The sequence below is a fragment of the Cyprinus carpio genome, chromosome A14 (genome assembly GCF_018340385.1).
Source record: "Cyprinus carpio isolate SPL01 chromosome A14, ASM1834038v1, whole genome shotgun sequence".
NCBI classification, from domain to species: Eukaryota; Metazoa; Chordata; class Actinopteri; order Cypriniformes; family Cyprinidae; genus Cyprinus; species Cyprinus carpio.
In genome coordinates this window covers 22,619,153-22,638,345 of record NC_056585.1, presented here as the reverse complement: position 1 = coordinate 22,638,345, position 19,193 = coordinate 22,619,153, and the positions used below count along the sequence as shown (strand labels likewise).

The 19,193-nt window shown below is 37.2% G+C and overlaps 1 protein-coding gene and 1 pseudogene across 2 annotated transcripts in view; one reads left to right on the top strand and one right to left on the bottom strand.

The window, feature by feature from the left end:
• LOC109053053 (fibroblast growth factor 13) overlaps window positions 1-1,476 on the bottom strand; it is a 108,393-nt gene extending 106,917 nt beyond the window's left edge. For both annotated transcript variants that reach the window (XM_019070481.2, XM_019070482.2), the window contains exon 1: window positions 1,234-1,476. The gene's annotated coding sequence lies outside the window, so the exon portion shown is untranslated. The remainder of the gene's footprint in view (window positions 1-1,233) is intronic.
• Window positions 1,477-14,416: 12,940 nt separating this feature from the next.
• On the top strand, window positions 14,417-15,514 carry LOC109053071 (annotated as a pseudogene).
• The last annotated feature ends 3,679 nt before the right edge of the window (window positions 15,515-19,193 follow it).

The window sequence follows — 19,193 nt, the reverse complement described above, 5'->3', positions numbered from 1 at the left end:
CTAATTAAAGCTGGAACCCCAATGGACGTCAAAAATGAAAGATTGGAGGCTTTTAAAAAGTATAGGCAAAGGCTACTACTGGCCTTATTTTAGACCAAATAGGCTACCTCAAGTCGTTATAATCATTCTATAAAATGTAATTTAAAACTTTTTAACTTAACTTAAAATTAAAATTGTAAGCATTTTTTTCTCGAAATTCATCAGGCTGAAAAATAAAAAGGCATGCTAATAACAAACCTGCACAATCCCGAAATTGGTCTTAATTGTTATATATAGCCTACATACGGACATGAATTGTGTACATACAATTATGCTGTTTCATGCTAAAAGTGAATTGTACAGGTAAAGGACTTGAGAAGTCAAGATACAGGAGAGAGAGAGAAATGCTGTGGGCTACTGAGAAAGCCCTCAAAAGTAGGCTAAGGTGTGGAAATAAGTCTGCGTGTCTTCCTTAGTCTATTTTCCCAAATTCTTCTCAAAAGTGTAGGATAACAACAAACTCTTTGTGCTCACAAGAGAAACGCATGACTTTGTATTTTTATTTTTTCCTACATGTGGTACCAATGTTAGCCACCAGGGACATCCGTTTGAAACGCCCCCGCCCCCCAGTTGAACCCCCGCCAGGACAGCCTCTGTATAAGCGGCACCCTGGCTGATGACTAAATACCTCTGAATACAGTTATGAAACATTAAAGTAGCCCTGTCAAAGATATCCGCCTAAAATTCCCTTGATCAAATACACTGGTAAAAAAAAAAAAAAAAAAAAATCTTTATAAAGATGACACGCTTAGGATTTTTGTAGACTTCATTAATAAAGTCCCCGGAGTGGACTATGCACAGTCTTGTCATAATATTCACGAAGGGAAACTAATAAGGCTCAGTAATTTACTTTCAATGTGCGAAAAGTTTGTATAGTAGAATACTGCACAATATCTCGAGAAACACATTCAGATGTTGAAGTTAATTAAAACCATTAAACAAGAATGCTTGACATATATGCACCATTTTGAATGTGAAAATATAGGCTCCTTCTGTATTTATGGCTATCTAGCATGCAATAAAAATGATTTAGTGCATGCACATGTTTTGAAGTCTGCATACGATCCCGTGAAAATGCATCTGTCAGGAATGTCCGAAGTCGACAAAGTAAATAATGTCGAGGCGAATATGATTTCGTATTGTCTTAAATGTAGTCCTGGCACAGTCTCTCAGATAAAAGATGTTTAATCTTACCTGTTTAATCGATGAAGAGAGGCATAAGACCGATGAATTGCCCTCGTTCAGTCTTCCACTCTGGTAACTCAGACACGCATAGCTAAAATTCTCCACGTATTCTGCTGATCACTTTGTGCGCTTTCAACACCTATTGAACCACGAATCTTTCACTTTGAAATATTGGTTTTCTTAGTATCTGCTAACTTGTTGTTCACAGAGAAGCGAGTTCAGACGGTGTTTATCACCTGACGGATTGCACTCCTTTGCGGCACTGAGAATGGAAGGAAACAGAAGGCGATGGTTTCAAGATCCATACTTGCTATTTTTAGGGACAGTTGGACGCCTTTCAAAGTTTCATTGACCCGACTTTCTTAAGACGCTGTCCAGGGCTTTAAACTGACAGTGCTGGATTCTCATTTGTTAAATCATAAATAAGGAACCAAATTATACAATAAACAAGGGTTTTGGGAGAATACTTATATATTCTAATCACTTTAGGCGCCGCCAGTATGTAACTTTCTGACCCCCCACAGATATTGTTAGTCATTTAAAGCTACTTATAATTTCTCTTCCCTTTCAAGTGTGCAAATAAGTCCTACAAAAGGGAAGTTTTACTGAAGGGAGTTTGCCTCCACAAATAATGATGGCATTTTGAGGTTGCAATCTACAAAGTCACCTTGGAGAATTGAAGAAGATGGCAGGCAAGAAAAGAGGCCATCCAAGACGTGCGGGTTAAAGTGGTTTATCTGAGCACAGTGTGTCTTCTGGGTTTGTAGTTTGTCAGGCCAGAGCTCACATACCAGCATGAGAGAGCTGAAGGCTATAGTAACCTCCCTTTGTCCTTCATCGTTTCTCTGTTGATGCTCAATCAGCTTGTTAACATGCACAGAGACTGTCAAATCCAGAGCCCAAACAAAAAGATCCCTCCAATGAAATCTGCTAGATTTGAGCCGACAGCTAATGCTTGTTTAAACATTTGTTAAAATGGTGCTATATGATAGGCAGTTATGGGTTTTACTAAAACTTAATGCTTGATTTAGTGCAAAGCGACAGTTATTTACAAAAAAAGTGTTGGAAGTCTCTTGTTGTAATTGTTTCCTTTCAAGTCTGTCATTGTCCTCTTAGAAATAACACATTGCTAGTATCACCAGCATTAATGCTGAACAGTGTGCTTTTTTTTATAATATGGAACAATAAATGCCTAGTTTTTATGTACTGAAGAATTACATTTACTAAACAGAAACACTTTTCACTTTGAATCTTTACAATTAAATATCCTGTTTGGAGAATTGGATGTTGGATTGAGGTGAACAGTATATTGTGTTGGCAGCTCCTCATCTTGACAAGATCCACACAATATGTGTGCTGCAAAATAGTGACATATTTTTGCAAGTACATTGTAGCAAATCAGGACTTCAGAACAGACTAATGACCTCATCCTTCGTCATTTATATTCATGAGAACTGAGAGATGCATAAGAACTTTCTGTGCTGGGTCTGAAAGCATTAAAGAGAGGTACAGCTTTCCAAAAGTTGGATCAATATTGGAAAAGGTCATGTAGGTCAGTGTGCTACTAATCAATGAAGAAAGGAGTCACCAGCTGGATGACCTGATGAAAACGTCCATCTGAAAAATGATCTCAGTATTCTGCAAATGCTTGTCAGTAAAGAGAAATTTACATGTCCAATAATATTACCAAATGTGTGTCAAAATATTGCACTGAATATTCCACTTCATCTTTTTGAATTTCTACACGGATCATATAAATATCATGCAACAGATCACTTTTGTAACCTTGGTTTGTTGTTATATTTACTGTCCTAAATAAATTTGTTTAGGGCTATATTGATTAGTGATCAACTAATTTCAGTCTTTCAGTGACTGATTCCCTAGACAGCAGGTTATATAATAATAATATATAGGCCTACATCATCAATTTAATGATGGCAAATAAGATAACGCACATAACATTTCAGACTCATCATACTTTATACAATATTTACTTGCATTGTTCAAATTAACAATTGATATCCAGAACCAGTAACTAAAAATAGTTTCTGCTGATATAAGGTAGATTTGGGGAAGATTCCTGCCAAGTATGAGTGTCCTGTATATCCCTATGTTTTCAGTCAGGTAGTGCCTTCTACTAAATTACCCAAAAGCAGCAAAAGCAAAACCAATCCTAATTTCAGCCAATCAAACTTATGTCACATGATTGAATCAAAATATGTCATATTAATTGTTTACCTGATTTTAACTCCGATGTGATTCTCCCACAGTGTCCATTGTGCTGTCACTCAATCAGCCTCTGTAAAATAATAGTAGTTAAGATTAAAGACTATGAATTATTTCAGAGTGCCAAGTCAGGGGTGTTGATTTCCAGAGGTGTCCTTGAAACGCTTTTGCTGATGAATGGTTGGAACAATAGTATTATGTGGGCAACAATTATCCCAGTGTTCATGAAGAAAGGTTCAGCTGTGAACACTCAGTTATAGATTGACATTAATGGCAGCTTTACTTACAAAGCCAGGACACAGTCATGATGATTTTCTCTTACTTGTTTTGTGAGGAGGCACACACTTCAAAGTGACTTTGTAGAACACAAACTTTTGTAGAAGTTTTATTTTTATCAAAGACGTCATACACACACTTCTTATCACTGTCTTATTTAATATCAGTATTTATAAGTTTACCGCTTTAAATAAATCCATGATCTCAAATCAACAAGTTTGTCGAGGTGGTCGATCAAATAGAAAACTTTTTTACAGACCAAATGATGGATGAGAAAATACGCCATTTTAAGGACGTTTTGGGATTGTTCCTAAAATAATTTTCTGGGACAGAGAGAAAAGTGTTTTAGGAATAGAGCAAGTGATTTATGGACTGTTGTTATGCAGAGGTTTTAGTTAGAAGGCTTATTTTGTAAATATTGATATGTCCAGTGCTCTTGGTAAGGCTGATTAAGGAGCAATTCATTTCCAGTTATGATAAGTATTCTGCTACTACAATATGACGGTCATATGGCTGACTTTGCACTGTAAATTATTGCCTACCACCCAAAAAGGTATTCATTAAATACCTAAGAGAGGATATCTCTAATTTTCAATTTCTTTGCTACATCAACACTTCTTTTTTCATTGCTGTATAGTGCACATATGCTAGCAATGGCAGGTCCCAAAGGGGTCAGCCAGCTGTTAGAATTGAGGTCAAAATCTTTGACCTGACACCACAATTCTGTCATCTCCTCCATCTAAAATTGGCACAATTGACCCCATTGGGTTTCTGGCTCAATTTTCTTCCCAAAGAGTCATCTCTCACAAACCTTTGGAGATCTACTGTACAGCTTTCTGGCAGTCAGTGAGTGTGATCGAACCATGGTGTATGTATATTTACCATAACATCTATGATAATTAATAAGCATATAGCATAAAACTGCACATAATTTTAATCCATATTCCAGTGGGGTCCAGAAATCCACAACGTTTTTACGAAAATGCTTCCACAATATTTTGAAATCAAAAATGAGTAATGATTTCAAAATGTCTCAGTATTTGGCTTCACTCAAGCTGCATGAGCTCTACAAGTTTGTGTCAAACCTGATGATCATGTTCTCCGGCATGATTTGAGATGATCCAAACACCGAGATGATTCACTGGAAGCAAGAACATCTGTCTGTACAATGAGTCACATGAGCAGTGTCACAAATTTACTTATGTAATTAGTGAAGTAGTTCAAGTTACCTGTCTATTTCCAGGTTTAAATTAGGTTTTGACTCCAAGATTGTAGATTTGGTCTCAAACTGATAAGCACTGAAAATCTGCCATAGTTTTAGACCAGTCACACTCTTTGGTGCCGTTTACATTTTGTAATCCAAAAAAGGTGGTGATACATATAAGAATTTTAGAAATAAAGAAAGGCCAGGGCAGAAAGTCATTGATTTAACCTGACCTTGACACATGAAATATCTCCCAGCATGAGCAGGCATGAACCTTGAAATCTCCCGCTTGTCTCTTCCTCTGTACACCTTCATCTCTGCTGAAGAGCCTTGTGCAGAGTTCTGTTTAACATTCCATGGGTAAACTTTAGGCTTTATTGTAGCACTGTCCTGGAGTGTTGGGAGCTGTGGTGCCCTGGCCTGACTGATCCCCAGAAGACTAGTCCAAACATGGGAGTTGCAGAGGGCTGGAAAAACACTGAGGAAGAAACTAGAGGAAGAAAAAAGTCTGTTTTAAAGCTGGAAGTGTTGTGATATTTTGTTAGGCACAACGTGAACTTTTCTTCATGATAATGAATAAACAAAATATGTGTGATTGTCTTGTTTTGGCATTTGATGAATCCTGAAGGTCTGAGAACACTCTAAAAATGTTAACAGCTAAGCTGAGTATCATCTTACAATTAATATGGTAGAAAATAGTTTCCAATTTCAGTCCAAAATTAAATCCTGCATTTAAAAATGTTTGGAAACTTGTGAATTGGGCCATCACAGAATTACATGGCATTTGCACTTCCACTGTAATCACCAGCTGCTGATTGTGGTGATGGGATAAAGGCAGTGTAATGCCCGTGATACTGGACTTGGTTGGAATTTTATTTATTTTATTTTTTTCGACAGGTTCGACAAATGAACAGGAGGAATTAATAAAATACTCTTCCAACCCTCTTGTTATTATTCCCTCAAGCATAGATCGTACTCCATGCTCCAATATAAGAACTGGAATGCTGCAGTTACAGAAGAAGTTACAAAAGTTTTCACGGGACAGTACCCCATTAAAAGGTACACTTTTGTACCTTATTTACCCCTAAAGGGTGCATATCAGTACTGAAGGTACATATTAGAACCTAATGTGTACATATCAGTACCTAAATGGGACATATAGTACCTTTCAAAAGGCTACCACCTCAGTGTCAGCTTTTAACTTAGCAGTTGTCAGTAAGATTTTCACATATTCACTTACTGTCAGACTTGGTGTCAAACTCAGGTCTGTAGATTGAGAGACAGAGAGAGAGAGTCCAAAGAAATGTGTTTACAGTTTTGAGCACACAAAGTAGCTATTTCTTTTCATCCTCTCACTAAATATCAAGCAGATTGTTTAAATGTCAGCTGCTTAGATTCAGCTGAGCTGGAGTGGTGCACAGGGGCTGTGGGTGTGAAACATTAAGATTTCAGATTCACAGAATGACTGTGCTAATTAACAGAGGTGCACTCGAACAAATACCAGATTAATGTCAATGACCACGTCCAGGAGGCTCAGGCATGGGCAGATCCTTCAAGCCTGCAGTCGTTCCATTTATAACTGCGCCCACATGAAGGGAGTCGGGGCGCTCCGTGTGATTTAATGATGGAAAGGGAGACAGATGTCAGAGCCAACAGCAGCAAATGCCCCTATACTCACCTTCAGAAAACAAATGGGATGCTTCCATGTCTAGCATGAGAGAGATTAGAAACACGGTCCTGATTCAAACTGATTAAAAATTTGTGATAAATAACCAGTGCTACCATAACATATTACATAGAAAATGATTCTCTGGTCAAAGAGTATAAGGAGGAAGTGGTCTAGTTGTCACACTTTTTAGGCCACTGACACAGGACAGGTTTGTTTCTTTAATTCTTCTTCTTTTTTTCATTTCTGAATAGGCACATACTTTGAGGTCCTGACTAAAAGCTATTGAACACTGAACATTTCCACTGATATTGCCCTGTAATTAAATGATATAGTTTATTGAACACAACATTAAAATACAGGGTTTGTTGTTACACTTTATGGTTACCTGGTTACCATGGTTGTCTCAGTGGGAACCTGACAAACACAAAGCAATAAATGAAAATGCAGAACATGAAAAGATGATATCAATTTTCAAATAATAAATTGCATAAAATTACATAATCAAAATTACGCATTTAAAATATGACTTGCCCCTGCCTGCCTTGACATTAAATTAAATATGCTTTTTTGACATTAAATTAAAATAACATTAGTAAATATGCTTGTGCTGAAAAGTTAACAGAAAAGTTCAATTTTTTTCTGTTAAAATATGTCTACCTATATATACTTTTTTTTTTAACATTAAAAACCTTAATGTGTAAAAATCTTATAGTTGAGCTATTTAATAGATATGTAGTAATTTATAGTTTAGATATTTAGTCATTTTATTGTCTTGAGCTGTACACTGATAAACTAATTATGGTGGTTTGTGGGTCACTTCAAAAGCAGAAATCAAGACTTGATGCCCCCAGTGCATGACCTAAATGTTCTGAAAGTGGTTCTTTAATAAAATTATATGTAATTTGCATGAATAATAGCTTTGGTTCATTATGCTACCGTGATTGAAAACACACGCACACACACTCCAATGTTCCTGCAGGAGTACCAGCAGGGTAAACACACAGTGAGGAGTGACTGATGTCCAGACTGCGCTCTCAGACGAGGAGGAAAACAGTAAGGACTAACATGGTGAGTCACGGCTAATCCCTGGTACCGCAGAAACAGAGGCAGAGATTGTGGTTCCTGCGTGATGTGATGGTTGTTCTCAGACAGCCTGCTATTCTTAGGCTGTCTGCATTCAACTCTGATGGTGCAAACTTTATTTTTCTCTCTTTCTTCTAAAAACGTACAAAGCAAAGTGAAGTAATTACAACCTTTCTCAGTCTTCTCTGTGCCGTTTCTTGTTGATGTGATGCTTCTCTGTTCTCACTGTTCTATGTGATGTTCACTGCTATATATCTGCGGTCTGGCCTGCTGCCTCGCCATCTCTGGAGAGTAATCAATCTTACTAAAAGAAGAAATTCATGTGAAACTCAACCTCAGTTAGTGCTTTTATTAAGTGTTTCATCTTAAACAACTTCAATATACAGATATACTTATTCTACATGTCCTGGATACTACATGTAGGGCATATATACAGTAATGCTATACACAAGTACTCTGTTCCCAAACTTATTAAAGGAATCATTAGCCGAAAATTCAAATTCAGTAACGATTTATTCACCCACGTTGTTTCAGACCTGTATTACTTTTTTCTGAAAAAAAGTATTGAAAGATGCAGGGCCTGTAAAGTTAAAAAAAAGGACAAAAAGGGTTTAAGTATCACAAAAATGGTCCATATATGTAAATTTTTTTTTTTAGGAGCTTTTATCTGAAGCAATTTATAAATTAAGAATATCACAAGATGTTCACAAGAATATCCCAATATAGTATAACAGAAAACGAGATTAGAAAACAAACTAGAGAACTAGTGAACAATTGTACACTACATTCCAAGTCTTTTGAATTTAAACAATAGCTTGTGTGGAACAGTTATTCCCAGATAATCTTCCCTGCTGCTGTTGCCCACAAATCTCATTTGTGCAATTTGAATATGCGCATATGTACATTTGGTGCATCCAGATCGGTTACAAGACAAACAAGAACCAGTATCATGTGACATGTCTTGATGTGCCATGTTATAATAAATAATGTATGTAAAACTATGATATTTGTGAGATGAGGCAGATATAGTTTTCTATGAAAGTTAAATTTCAGTCTTTTTCTCACACAAAGCTATTACATGACTTCAGCAGACTATGATTATAGTGCATGAATCATATGGACTGCTTTTGCAGTGTTTTTGGTCACCATTCTCTATCATGGAGAAGAGTACCATGACCATTGTGCCTGACATCTCCTGAGTAAATTACAACATAATTTTGAACTTTTCCTTTAAATAACATAGTGTGGATCAAGGGAACATGAAGCATCTCTGAGAACAGTGTAGTCTTGTACCTGTTTACAATCACACCTCCTCATATCTTTCTTAATCCCTTCTGTCTGCACATTATGTTACAAGCCAGTCAAGTGTTTTTTGAGGCCAAAAATAAGTTTATATAAATGGCTCAGGGACTCTAATGAGCTACACAGGTCCTGTGCAGAGTTCACAAGGCCTGGGACCTTTGCGATCTGCTTACCTCCCCAGAGTGAAAATGCTCTCCATAATCGATTACACTGAACAGTTGTCACATTTTTATTTTCTACTGGAGAGGGCTGATCTTTCGCAGTAGCCTAGCCTCTAATCTAATTGGAGACGGCACCAATTCCCAGCAGCACAAGGCAGGCAGACAGACGCACATCACTGTTAAAATCAGTGGTACTGTGTTATAAATCAGCTTCAGTTCCCACATGCACTGCATAACCACACCAACCTGCCCTTCACAACATTATACAGTCTCTACACCAGCTGTGTATCAGGCCAAGACCCAATGTAGGCTATTTCAGCCCAGTGAGGTTAAAGTATATGCCACCTCAAAACATGATGAGAGAAACTGCATTTTCCCAAATGATAGCGTATCAGGGCCCTTAATGTACACCATCTACAGTACTCTAGGGGCTACTGAACAGACATTTAGAAGTTTATTTTAAAGTATTGAAAATCAAAATGTGTAAGTAAAGCTCTGTAAAACTTTACTTGCAATTTGCAACACACACTTGAAAACCTGGGCCAAAATACAGAAAATCTGTCATGTAAGTATACAAGTGAACAAGTGCAAAGACTGAAACTGTGTGTGTGTGTGTTAGGACAGACCCTAAAATTTCAGGGGAAAAAAGGGATAGCAGAAAATAATAGCTAGTGATTAGGACTTGACTTGGACAACACACCCAGCTAACAAGAAATGTTTTCAGAACTTTGGCTAATGCTCCGGTAATGTTAATAGAACTTTTGTTTAAAGTTATCTGGTCTTTGATAATATTCTGAAAACGTTAGTGCAAAAACATTATAGTTTATGGAATGTTTTTTTTTTTTAAACGTTATAGTTGGACATTTTTCTTTGTTTTTTTATGATACTACCTGTTTCAGAATGTTCAGAAAACTTTCAAAAATAACATTCCCATAATGTTTGCAAAATGATCAAATGAAATGTATCCTATATATAACCAGGAAAATTTATTTTCCATTTATTTTCTATTGTTTCATTTTTGAAACATAAAAAAACGCACATTATGAATGATTTAGAGAACATTTAGAAATAACGTTTCAATAATTTAATGAGAACATTAGCATAATGTTCTTAGAACATATTTTTGTTAGCTAGCCAGCTACTCCCCAAAAATGCACAGGTTACATATTGATTTGAGTTGAAATTATTTTATAATCTTATATTATTTTGCAGATTCTGTTGGAAAAAATAGTCCACTACAAAGTCCAAAACAAACTAGTAACGAGACAAAGTTTGCAATAATATACTGAAGTCATCTGAGGTTACTGTCTCTGATGTACAATGTTGCCATGTATGACAGGGATAGCGCAATGGACCAATCATAAACGAGCATTTCAGAACGTCATGACATTTTAAACATAGTAATCCCTTAGTAATTTTTGTTAGTGTTGTCTGGATTTGTCTAAATATAGCTCTGCCCTTAGAGTCAGAGACTTCAGCTTCACTGACTGATGGTGTTGGTTTTAAAAATGGCTGTGAATTCAAGGCTAACTGGGGGTAAATCTTTTCCAAGCATTAAGTGCAGTAATGAAAAAAGTTTTGAGTAATGTAGTCAATTTACACATGCTCTTATAGCTGCAATAACAGTCTGTTGATTGCTGCTTGAGAAGCTGTGAGCCAAAGCCCATCTCAGCAATGAAATCTAACTCTCAGTTACAGATTGATTGGCACTCATACAGTGGGATTGATGGCCAGTGTTAATTACTTAGAAATGAATAATTCAGCCCCGTAATGGGTGGATGAAAACGAAAAGCCCACAGTCAATAAGAAAGCTCCATCTGAGAAGATAACAGATTCCCAAGGGGCGAGAAGAAATCGAGATCACTTACAGTGGAACTGAAGCGTAGACTGGGCTGTTCTCCAACATGTTGATCCAGCCCCTCCCACAGTCCTCAATCCAGGGCCCATCTGTGGAGAATATATATAGACGATAATGCTTTCAACATGATAGAGAAGTACTGCATATTTCATCACATTCTAGTGGCATCTCTTTTCTCTAATAGTGACAGAAGAAACCAGTGAATGCTAAACTGATTCAAGAGGGGGAAGCTATCTAACAGTTACATTATTGATCTACCAATTGAAGCAGCAGCACCATCTAGTGGAGATTTTTATTGAAACTTTTGATGCCAAGGACTCTCGAACAAACTTTTGATGCCAAGGACTCTCGAACACACACACACACACACACACACACACACACACACACACACACACACACACACACACACAGGTCCTTCTCAAAGAATTAGCATATTGTGAAAAAAGTGCACATTTTCCAATGTAATGCTAGCAAATTAAACTTTCATATAGTTTAGATTCATATGCACACCGAACTGAAATAGTTCTTTTAATGTGGTTTTAATGATGATTGGTGGCATACGCTGAAAACCCAAAATTCCTTCTCAAAAAATTAGCATATTCACATCCGACAATGAAAGAAAAAGTGTTTTTAAACAAAAAAAGTCAACCTTCAAATAATTATGTTCAGTATGCACTCAATACTTGGTCATGGGAATCCTTTTGCAGAAATGACTGCTTTAATTGCGGCGTTGGCATGAGAGGCAATCCGCCTGTGCCCACTGCTGAGGTTTAATGGACTCCTCAGGATATAAGGCGGCCTATAGCTCCATCCATTGGTTGGGTCTTTGATGCAGTCTCTCAACTTTCTCTTCACAAGTATCCCACGATTCTCTACAGTCAAGAGTTGGCAGGCCAATTGAGCAAGTAAATCCATGGGTCAGTAACCATTGTACCAGTGGTTTTTGGCACTGTGAGCTCGGTGCCCGATGTCGTGCTGAAAAACGAAATCTTCATCTCCATAAAGCTTTTCTGTGCAGATGGAAGCATGAAGTGCTCCAAAATCTCCTGATAGCTAGCTGGCATGACCCCGGCCCTTGATAAAACACAGTGGACCAACACCAAGCAGCTGACATGGCAACCCCAGACCATCACTGACTGTGGGTACTTGACACTGCACGTCAGGCATTTTGGGCATTTCCCTTCCTCCCAGTCTTCCTCCAACTCTGGATTTCCGAATGACTGACAAAATTTGTCTTTCATCCGAAAAGAGTACTTTGGAACCCACTGAGGAACAGTCCATGCTGCTTCTCTGTAGCCCAGGTCAGCCGCAAGAGCTGCGTTTCTGGTTCAAAACGCACATGCCCTGTTGCACGTTGGCTCTGGATGTTTCTACTCCAGATTCGTCCACTGCTTTCCCGCAGGTCCCCCAAAGGGTCGGAGCGGTCCTTCCTCCACAAATCTTCCTCAGGTCCGGTCTTAATATCTTCTCGTTGTGCATCATGTTTTTTTGCCACACTTTTTTCCTTCCCACAGACTTCCCAATGAGGTGCCTTGGTATACAGCACTCTGGGAACAGCCTATTCGTTCAGACAATTTCTTTCTGTGTCTTACCCCTCTCTCGCTTGAGGGTGTCAAATGATGGCCCTTCTGGACAGCAAGTCAGGTCAGCAGTCTAACCCATGATTGCGGTTTTGAGTTATGAACCAGAGGCTGGGAGTTTTTAAAACGCCTCAGGAATCTTTTTGCAGGTGGTTTAGAGTTACATTAGTTGATTCAGATGATTAGGTAATAGCTCGTTTAGAGAACCTTTTCATGAAACTATGCAAAATCATCAGGATTAAACAATAAAAGACCTGAAATATTTCAGTTGGTGTGCAATGAATCTAAAATATATAAAGTTTAATTTTTATCATTACATTATGGAAAATAATGAACTTTTTCACAATATGCTAATTTTTTGAGAAGGACCTGTATACCTCTGATGAATCAGACTTCTAAGAGCTGACAGAGAACATAGCAGGCACACTTGGCATTTGCCTTCTGCCTTTCTGAGGGTTAATAATCATATTCACATATATGCTTTTATTAGTACACCTACAGTAAAGATTAGAAACTCTCAAACTCTGCAATAGCCAAAGGATCTGTGTTACTAGATGGGGAGAAAGCTGACAGCATTTTGCGGAGACACAGGTGAGCAAACACAGGACTGTTTGAGGAAAATGATGAAAAGACAGTGAGTAGACAAGTTGTGGTTCGTCAGTTGTTATGTGTTGTGTAATATAGCAAATGAGTGTTTGGTCTGTTTTTCAGATGGAGTTTTGGGCAGGTTATGTTGGTGAGTGTGTTTAATCATTTACCGTCATCTTTACCCAGGGCAAACAGGAGAAGATCTCAACAGTTCGCCCCAAAGATGAAAATTTGCTTAAAATGTACTCACCCCCAGGTCATCCAAGATGTAGATGAGTTTGTGTCTTCATTGGAACAGATTTTGAGAAATCTAGCATAATTTAGATAAAAGTCTTATTGTTGGAGGCAATCTAGCTTTTCCTGGAGAAATCCCTTGGCAGATAAAGATGACACATATTATATAGCAGTCAAAATGTCTTTGATCAAATCACCCATGAGTAAATGATGGAGTTAGTGGCATATCTACTACAACCCAATCTGTTAGTGCACCCAAAATCATGTCATTTATCCTAATTGAGTGCCGATCTCAAGGTGGCGCTGGTGGCGCGCTCAACACGGCAGGTGTTCTGTGGAGGCTCCATTCTCAACCAGTTATGGGTCATTACTGCAGCCCACTGTCTGGTAGGAAGCAGGAATGGATCCTTCTACATCAGAGTTTATAACACCAATAACAAAAAAAAAAAAAAAACTAATAATAAATAATTATTAAAAAGCATAAACATATAAAAAAAAAAAAACAGAAAAATATGAAAACAAATATTTAATAATACTTACAAAAAAAAATATTAAAAAATACTTACACATAAATATTACACATCATCATTCAATTCTTCATCAATATTTTTTTTGTATTTCAGTAAAAATATCTAAACATCCTTAAGCAAGTTAAAAGATTACAAAGGCTTGTTTTTAGAAAATATTGTTTCTTTTACATTTTAGTACAATTTGTCAGATTTAATAAAATAATATTAAGATATAGCTTATAAATATGACAAATTGTATCTGTAAATTGTATTATTTAAATATACACATTACTGTTCAAAAGTTTGGGGTCAAAAAGATTTTTTATTTTTAATAAATAAATACTTTTTTATTAAGCAAAAAGAGAAAGTAATGACATTTATAATGTTACATATTTAAGATTTCTGTTTCAAATAAATATTTCACTATATTACTGTTTTTACATTATTTAATCAAATAAATAAAGCTTTGGTGAGCATAAGAGACCCTTACCAAAACCTTATGCAATGTTGCATCTCAAGTAAATTTATCTTGTTTTAAGAATCTGTAGATATTTTTTTCTGACATTTTTACAGATCCAAGACCAGTTATTAATAATATTATTAAACTAAACAACTACTGTATATTTCACAGGGGAGCATGACGTCTCCAAGACTGAAGGCACAGAACAGAATCTGAATGTCACCCGTTTCATCTCACATCCCCGTTACGACTCCAAAGTAAGCCCCTACAATCATGACATTTCCTTGTTGAGGCTGCACAGCCCCATCCGTTTACACCAAATGTACGTCCCATCTGCTTGGGACTAATGCTCTTCTCCAACTCACTGCTGCAGTCTGGATTTCTGGCTACTGTCAGCGGTTGGGGCCTTCTGCGCTTCCAAGGGCGAAGTGCAGTGACTTTACAGAAGGCTGAGTTGCCTTATGTCGACAGAACAGTGTGTAAGGAAAGCAGCAGTGCTCTGCTGGAACCTCGGATTCTCCTTAAGCCTTGCACTACCACAACACCTGGTTCCTCACAAGCATTGTCAGTTGGGGAGAAGAATGTGCCAAGAAAGGGAAGTATGGAGTGTACACCCAAGTTGGTAACTATTATCGTTGGATACAGCAAGTCATCAGAGTTACAAAGGGAGTACTGCTTAAAAATGTGGACCTATGACCTTAAATTCTCATTTAAAAATGTCATCTGCACACATGGAGTTTTCAAGCCTGGAGAGAAAAGATGAACTTGTTTAATTAAATGAAGTGAAATAAATACAATTAGATTGTTCGTAATCCACTGATCCCATTGTACTGTAATAGACTGTAGTCATGCTCCGCCCTTTAAGACCTGGCTGGCCAATGAGATTCCATCAATAAACCCTGTGCAGCATTTCATCATCTATACATGACTTAGTACCTTCACTGTCCCATAAGGACATTTATTAATCCATAGACACATGCTGTTTTCTCCTCTGGTTTAATGAAAGCATGTTATTAAGCAATACAGTGTCTTGCTACATGGTTAGAACCTGCTGAGGTTTCTTGACTGAGAACCCAATCTCTCATTCAGACAGAAAGAAAAAAATGTAGCCCCTCAAGTTTTGAACTGCCACTGCCTTCAGAGCGAAAACTGGAGGACGTGAGGGGGATGACTGAAAATATCTGACACTAGAAACCTACTTAAGATTTCAACAGCGTTCTTTAAAAGACTTGTGACCTAGTTCTGAAAATCACAGGATCTTACCCATAAACACTGGAGGCATCAGATCACTCACATCTTGCCCGTGAAAGATCCTTTCATCATTTGAGGCCAGTCTCTGAGAGATAACAACACAACTGATGTTTATGATCTATATGTGGCTTTGACTCTAAAATGTCTAATCCTAAAAATCTTATAAGGAAAAAAAAATCTTATTTGGAGTCAGTAATTTTTTGTTGTTGTAAAGAAATAAATAATATAAAAAAATCATTAAAATGGTTAAAATTAAACTTTCCATTCATAAAAAAATCCTGAAAAAAAGGAATGTTTCCAAAAATATATTAAGCAGCACAACTGTTTTCAACATTGATAATAAGAAATATTTCTTGAGCAGCAAATCAGTATAGAATGATTTCTGAAGGATCATGTGACACTGAAGACTGGAGTCATGATGGTGAAAATTCAGCTTTGCATCACAGGAATAAATTACATTTTATAATATATTAAACAGAAAAAAAACAATAATATTTCACTGTTTTTACTGTATTTTTGATCAAATAATGCAGCCTTGGTGAGCAGAAGAGCAGACATTAAAAAAATCTTACCAACCTCAAACTTTTGAACACTAGAGTAGTTAAATAATAATGTTTTATTTAAAAAAATGTATTTCTTAATTTTCAATAGGCTGTACAAATGTTAATATTATTACAATACAACAGTCAACACAGATACATTCCTTCAAAAATAATAATTTAGAAGCCAGTCCCAAAAAACAAACAAAAACTAAAATCAGGATTAAATGTTATTAAATAATAATGGAGTCCACAAATCTGAGACTATTAGTGAAAATGCTTCTGTTTTGCATTATTTCAGAGGGAAAATTTTAATTAAAATGATCATGAAATTTTGAATCCCAGATTTTCAATGTGCTGGAGGTTTGGACAAAGCTGACAGTATATATGGTAAAAACAGCACAGTCTTCAGGAAGCTCTACGCTGGAAGGGAACAACTTCATAGCTAAATTAATAACATAAGAGATATGTACTGCACAGCGTCTCCTGCTGCTACACACAGCTTATTTCCACTTCAAACGCTGGTATATCAAAGTCAGCCCTCCAACTGTAGGCCTGATTTAATGTAGTAAATTCATATAAGTCTGCAATTAATATTTAATTAAGCATTCTAAATAGAGGGTATATTTAATGTTTGCTGTATGATCTCCCTTAATAAGAAACCTCCATCAACACGGCTCTGATTTTGCAGTCGTGCCACACATTCCACACACGTGCTCTGCTCACCCCCTCATAACTCATATTTGTGGCTCCAAAGTCAACATTTACATGACGGCCCCCAGGTCTTCAAGCTGCAAGAGTAGATTCTGCATGTAAAGTGCCTGACAATAGAATTTTACCAAATAAGAGAGGTAAGAACTGACGCCATGCAAAATTCATCCGGTTTAAAGCTGAAGAGAGACACAAAGAGTCACAAATGTATGTGACCTGAATAAAGTGCTTTGAAATATTTTTTGAGGTAACTAGTGCACTACTGAGCAAAGTCTGTATTAAATAAAAGTGGGAAAACAGGCATTTTGGCACTGCATGATTTGGCACTGAAGCTCTCAGGAAGAGCTCAGATTGAGGATAAATATAACAGTAACAGTACAAGATAAATAACAGCACAAACACACAATTTAAAAATTCAGGTCCTTTACAAACAGGATGTTTTCATAGGTTTTCTGGTAGAGTTAACCGTGAAAATAGCAATGAAGGGGCCTTTTGATGGGCCTTGATTCATTAAAAACAACTCTGAAGTCTACTGGGACAATCCCAGAGTCAGAACGTTCTAGGCTTCACCTATTCAGGAGAACTGAAGTGTGTTTAGGCAGAGGACAGATGTTTAAAAGCGCTCTCTGGGTTTTCTGAAATGGAGATCTCTTGTAAGATGTAAAACTAATTGTCTTTTGCATTTTGGTAGCATCTGTCAAAGAGGATCAGTACAAAACATCTGGAATACAATCCTGCTGGTCAGGTCTGAATCCATGTAGTCACGTACAGTCTGAGCTACCAAGTGTGAATGTTAAGGCCCAATAAAAAACTGGGCCATTCCTTCACGGCGAGCTGAGCTTCCGCGCCTTACGATTCCCTGGGTCTGCAGAGAAGATACGGCAGTATGGATTTTATGCAACAAGGAGACTCGACTCTTCAGGGAAGATCTCTTAAAAGGCAGTGGATATCCGAATGGACTCTCACCTCCAAGCCGGTTGGAGTGATTCTTGAGGCTTTCCCCCAGGATGCCCTGCAGATTGGCAGTAGGGATACGGCCTTCCTGTCTGCGACTCAGATTCTTCACCAGCCTGTGACAGTACACAACTATACTGATTCACACCAATATCTATATCCACTTTAGTGCCATTAAATTTGAGTTGTTGAACTAATGCATTTTGATGAAATTATCTGGTTAAATATAGGTACCACCAGGATAAAAGTTAACTCATAATGAAAGTCAAGTCATCTTTATTCTTATAGCGCTTTATACAACAGATATTGTTTCAAAGCAGCTTCACATTATTGAATAGGAAAGTAATAGAATCAGTGATGCCAGCTTCATAAAACATCTCAATTCTGCTGTAAAGCAGCTCTAAAAAAAGCAATGGTGTGATTATTGAGCTAGAGTAAACTCAGTGTTGATCCCGTTCAGTTCAATAACTGTGTAAAAGTCTATGGATGGTGTAGAACAGGGATAGGCAACTCGTGGCATGCATAGAACAGGCATTTTTAAACTATCAAAATCCGGTGCATGGAAAGGCTAACTATTTTGCAGATCCTGGTTAAGTTTAGCTTTCTGAGCCTACATTTCCCATAACAAACTCACCACATGCCTTCCATTCTTTCTAGTAAATAGTCATAAAACACAGAGGTTTAGAACACATGAGGGTGTGTTTTAACAGAATTTCATTTTTGGAGATCCCTAAATTTCTGCAGAATATTGCTTATATTCTTTTATTTTCACTCACTCACCAATGGCCGATTTTCCTCATGCTGTGGTGTATGACATACCACACTTAAGCATGTGGCCCATTTTTAATACTCGATGAAGGCCCCTGCCAGCAACCCCTTTAAAACAAACAGTTCAACCTGTGTTTGCCGGAACTGTGACTGAAGGGATCTAATTCACCAAACGGAATTTTGCCCAATCGGTGTCAGACGGTTAAGCTGTTCCTTTCACAGATAGGTCATGAAATACTTCAACCGCATGCATGTTTCAGCATAAATCATTGTAAATCCTATTAAATAAAAACCACATTTGAAATACCATTCATTTATGGGCTTTAGAAATCACATGCTCTTTAATGTTTTCACAGAGTGTTTTGAGCTTTGCACCAGTGTGGTGACCACTCATGTCAATACTCTCATATCACATATAACACCCAAAACACAAAACAAATTACAAATTACACAATACTCAAAACTCACATGTCATTTTTATGTGTTTATATTCTTTATAAGTTTCAAGCACAAACATAGTGGCACCAATGTAGCCATCATTTGTGGGTTCTTTACCTGTCCATGCTGTTTAGTTGTAGAAGACATCACCACAC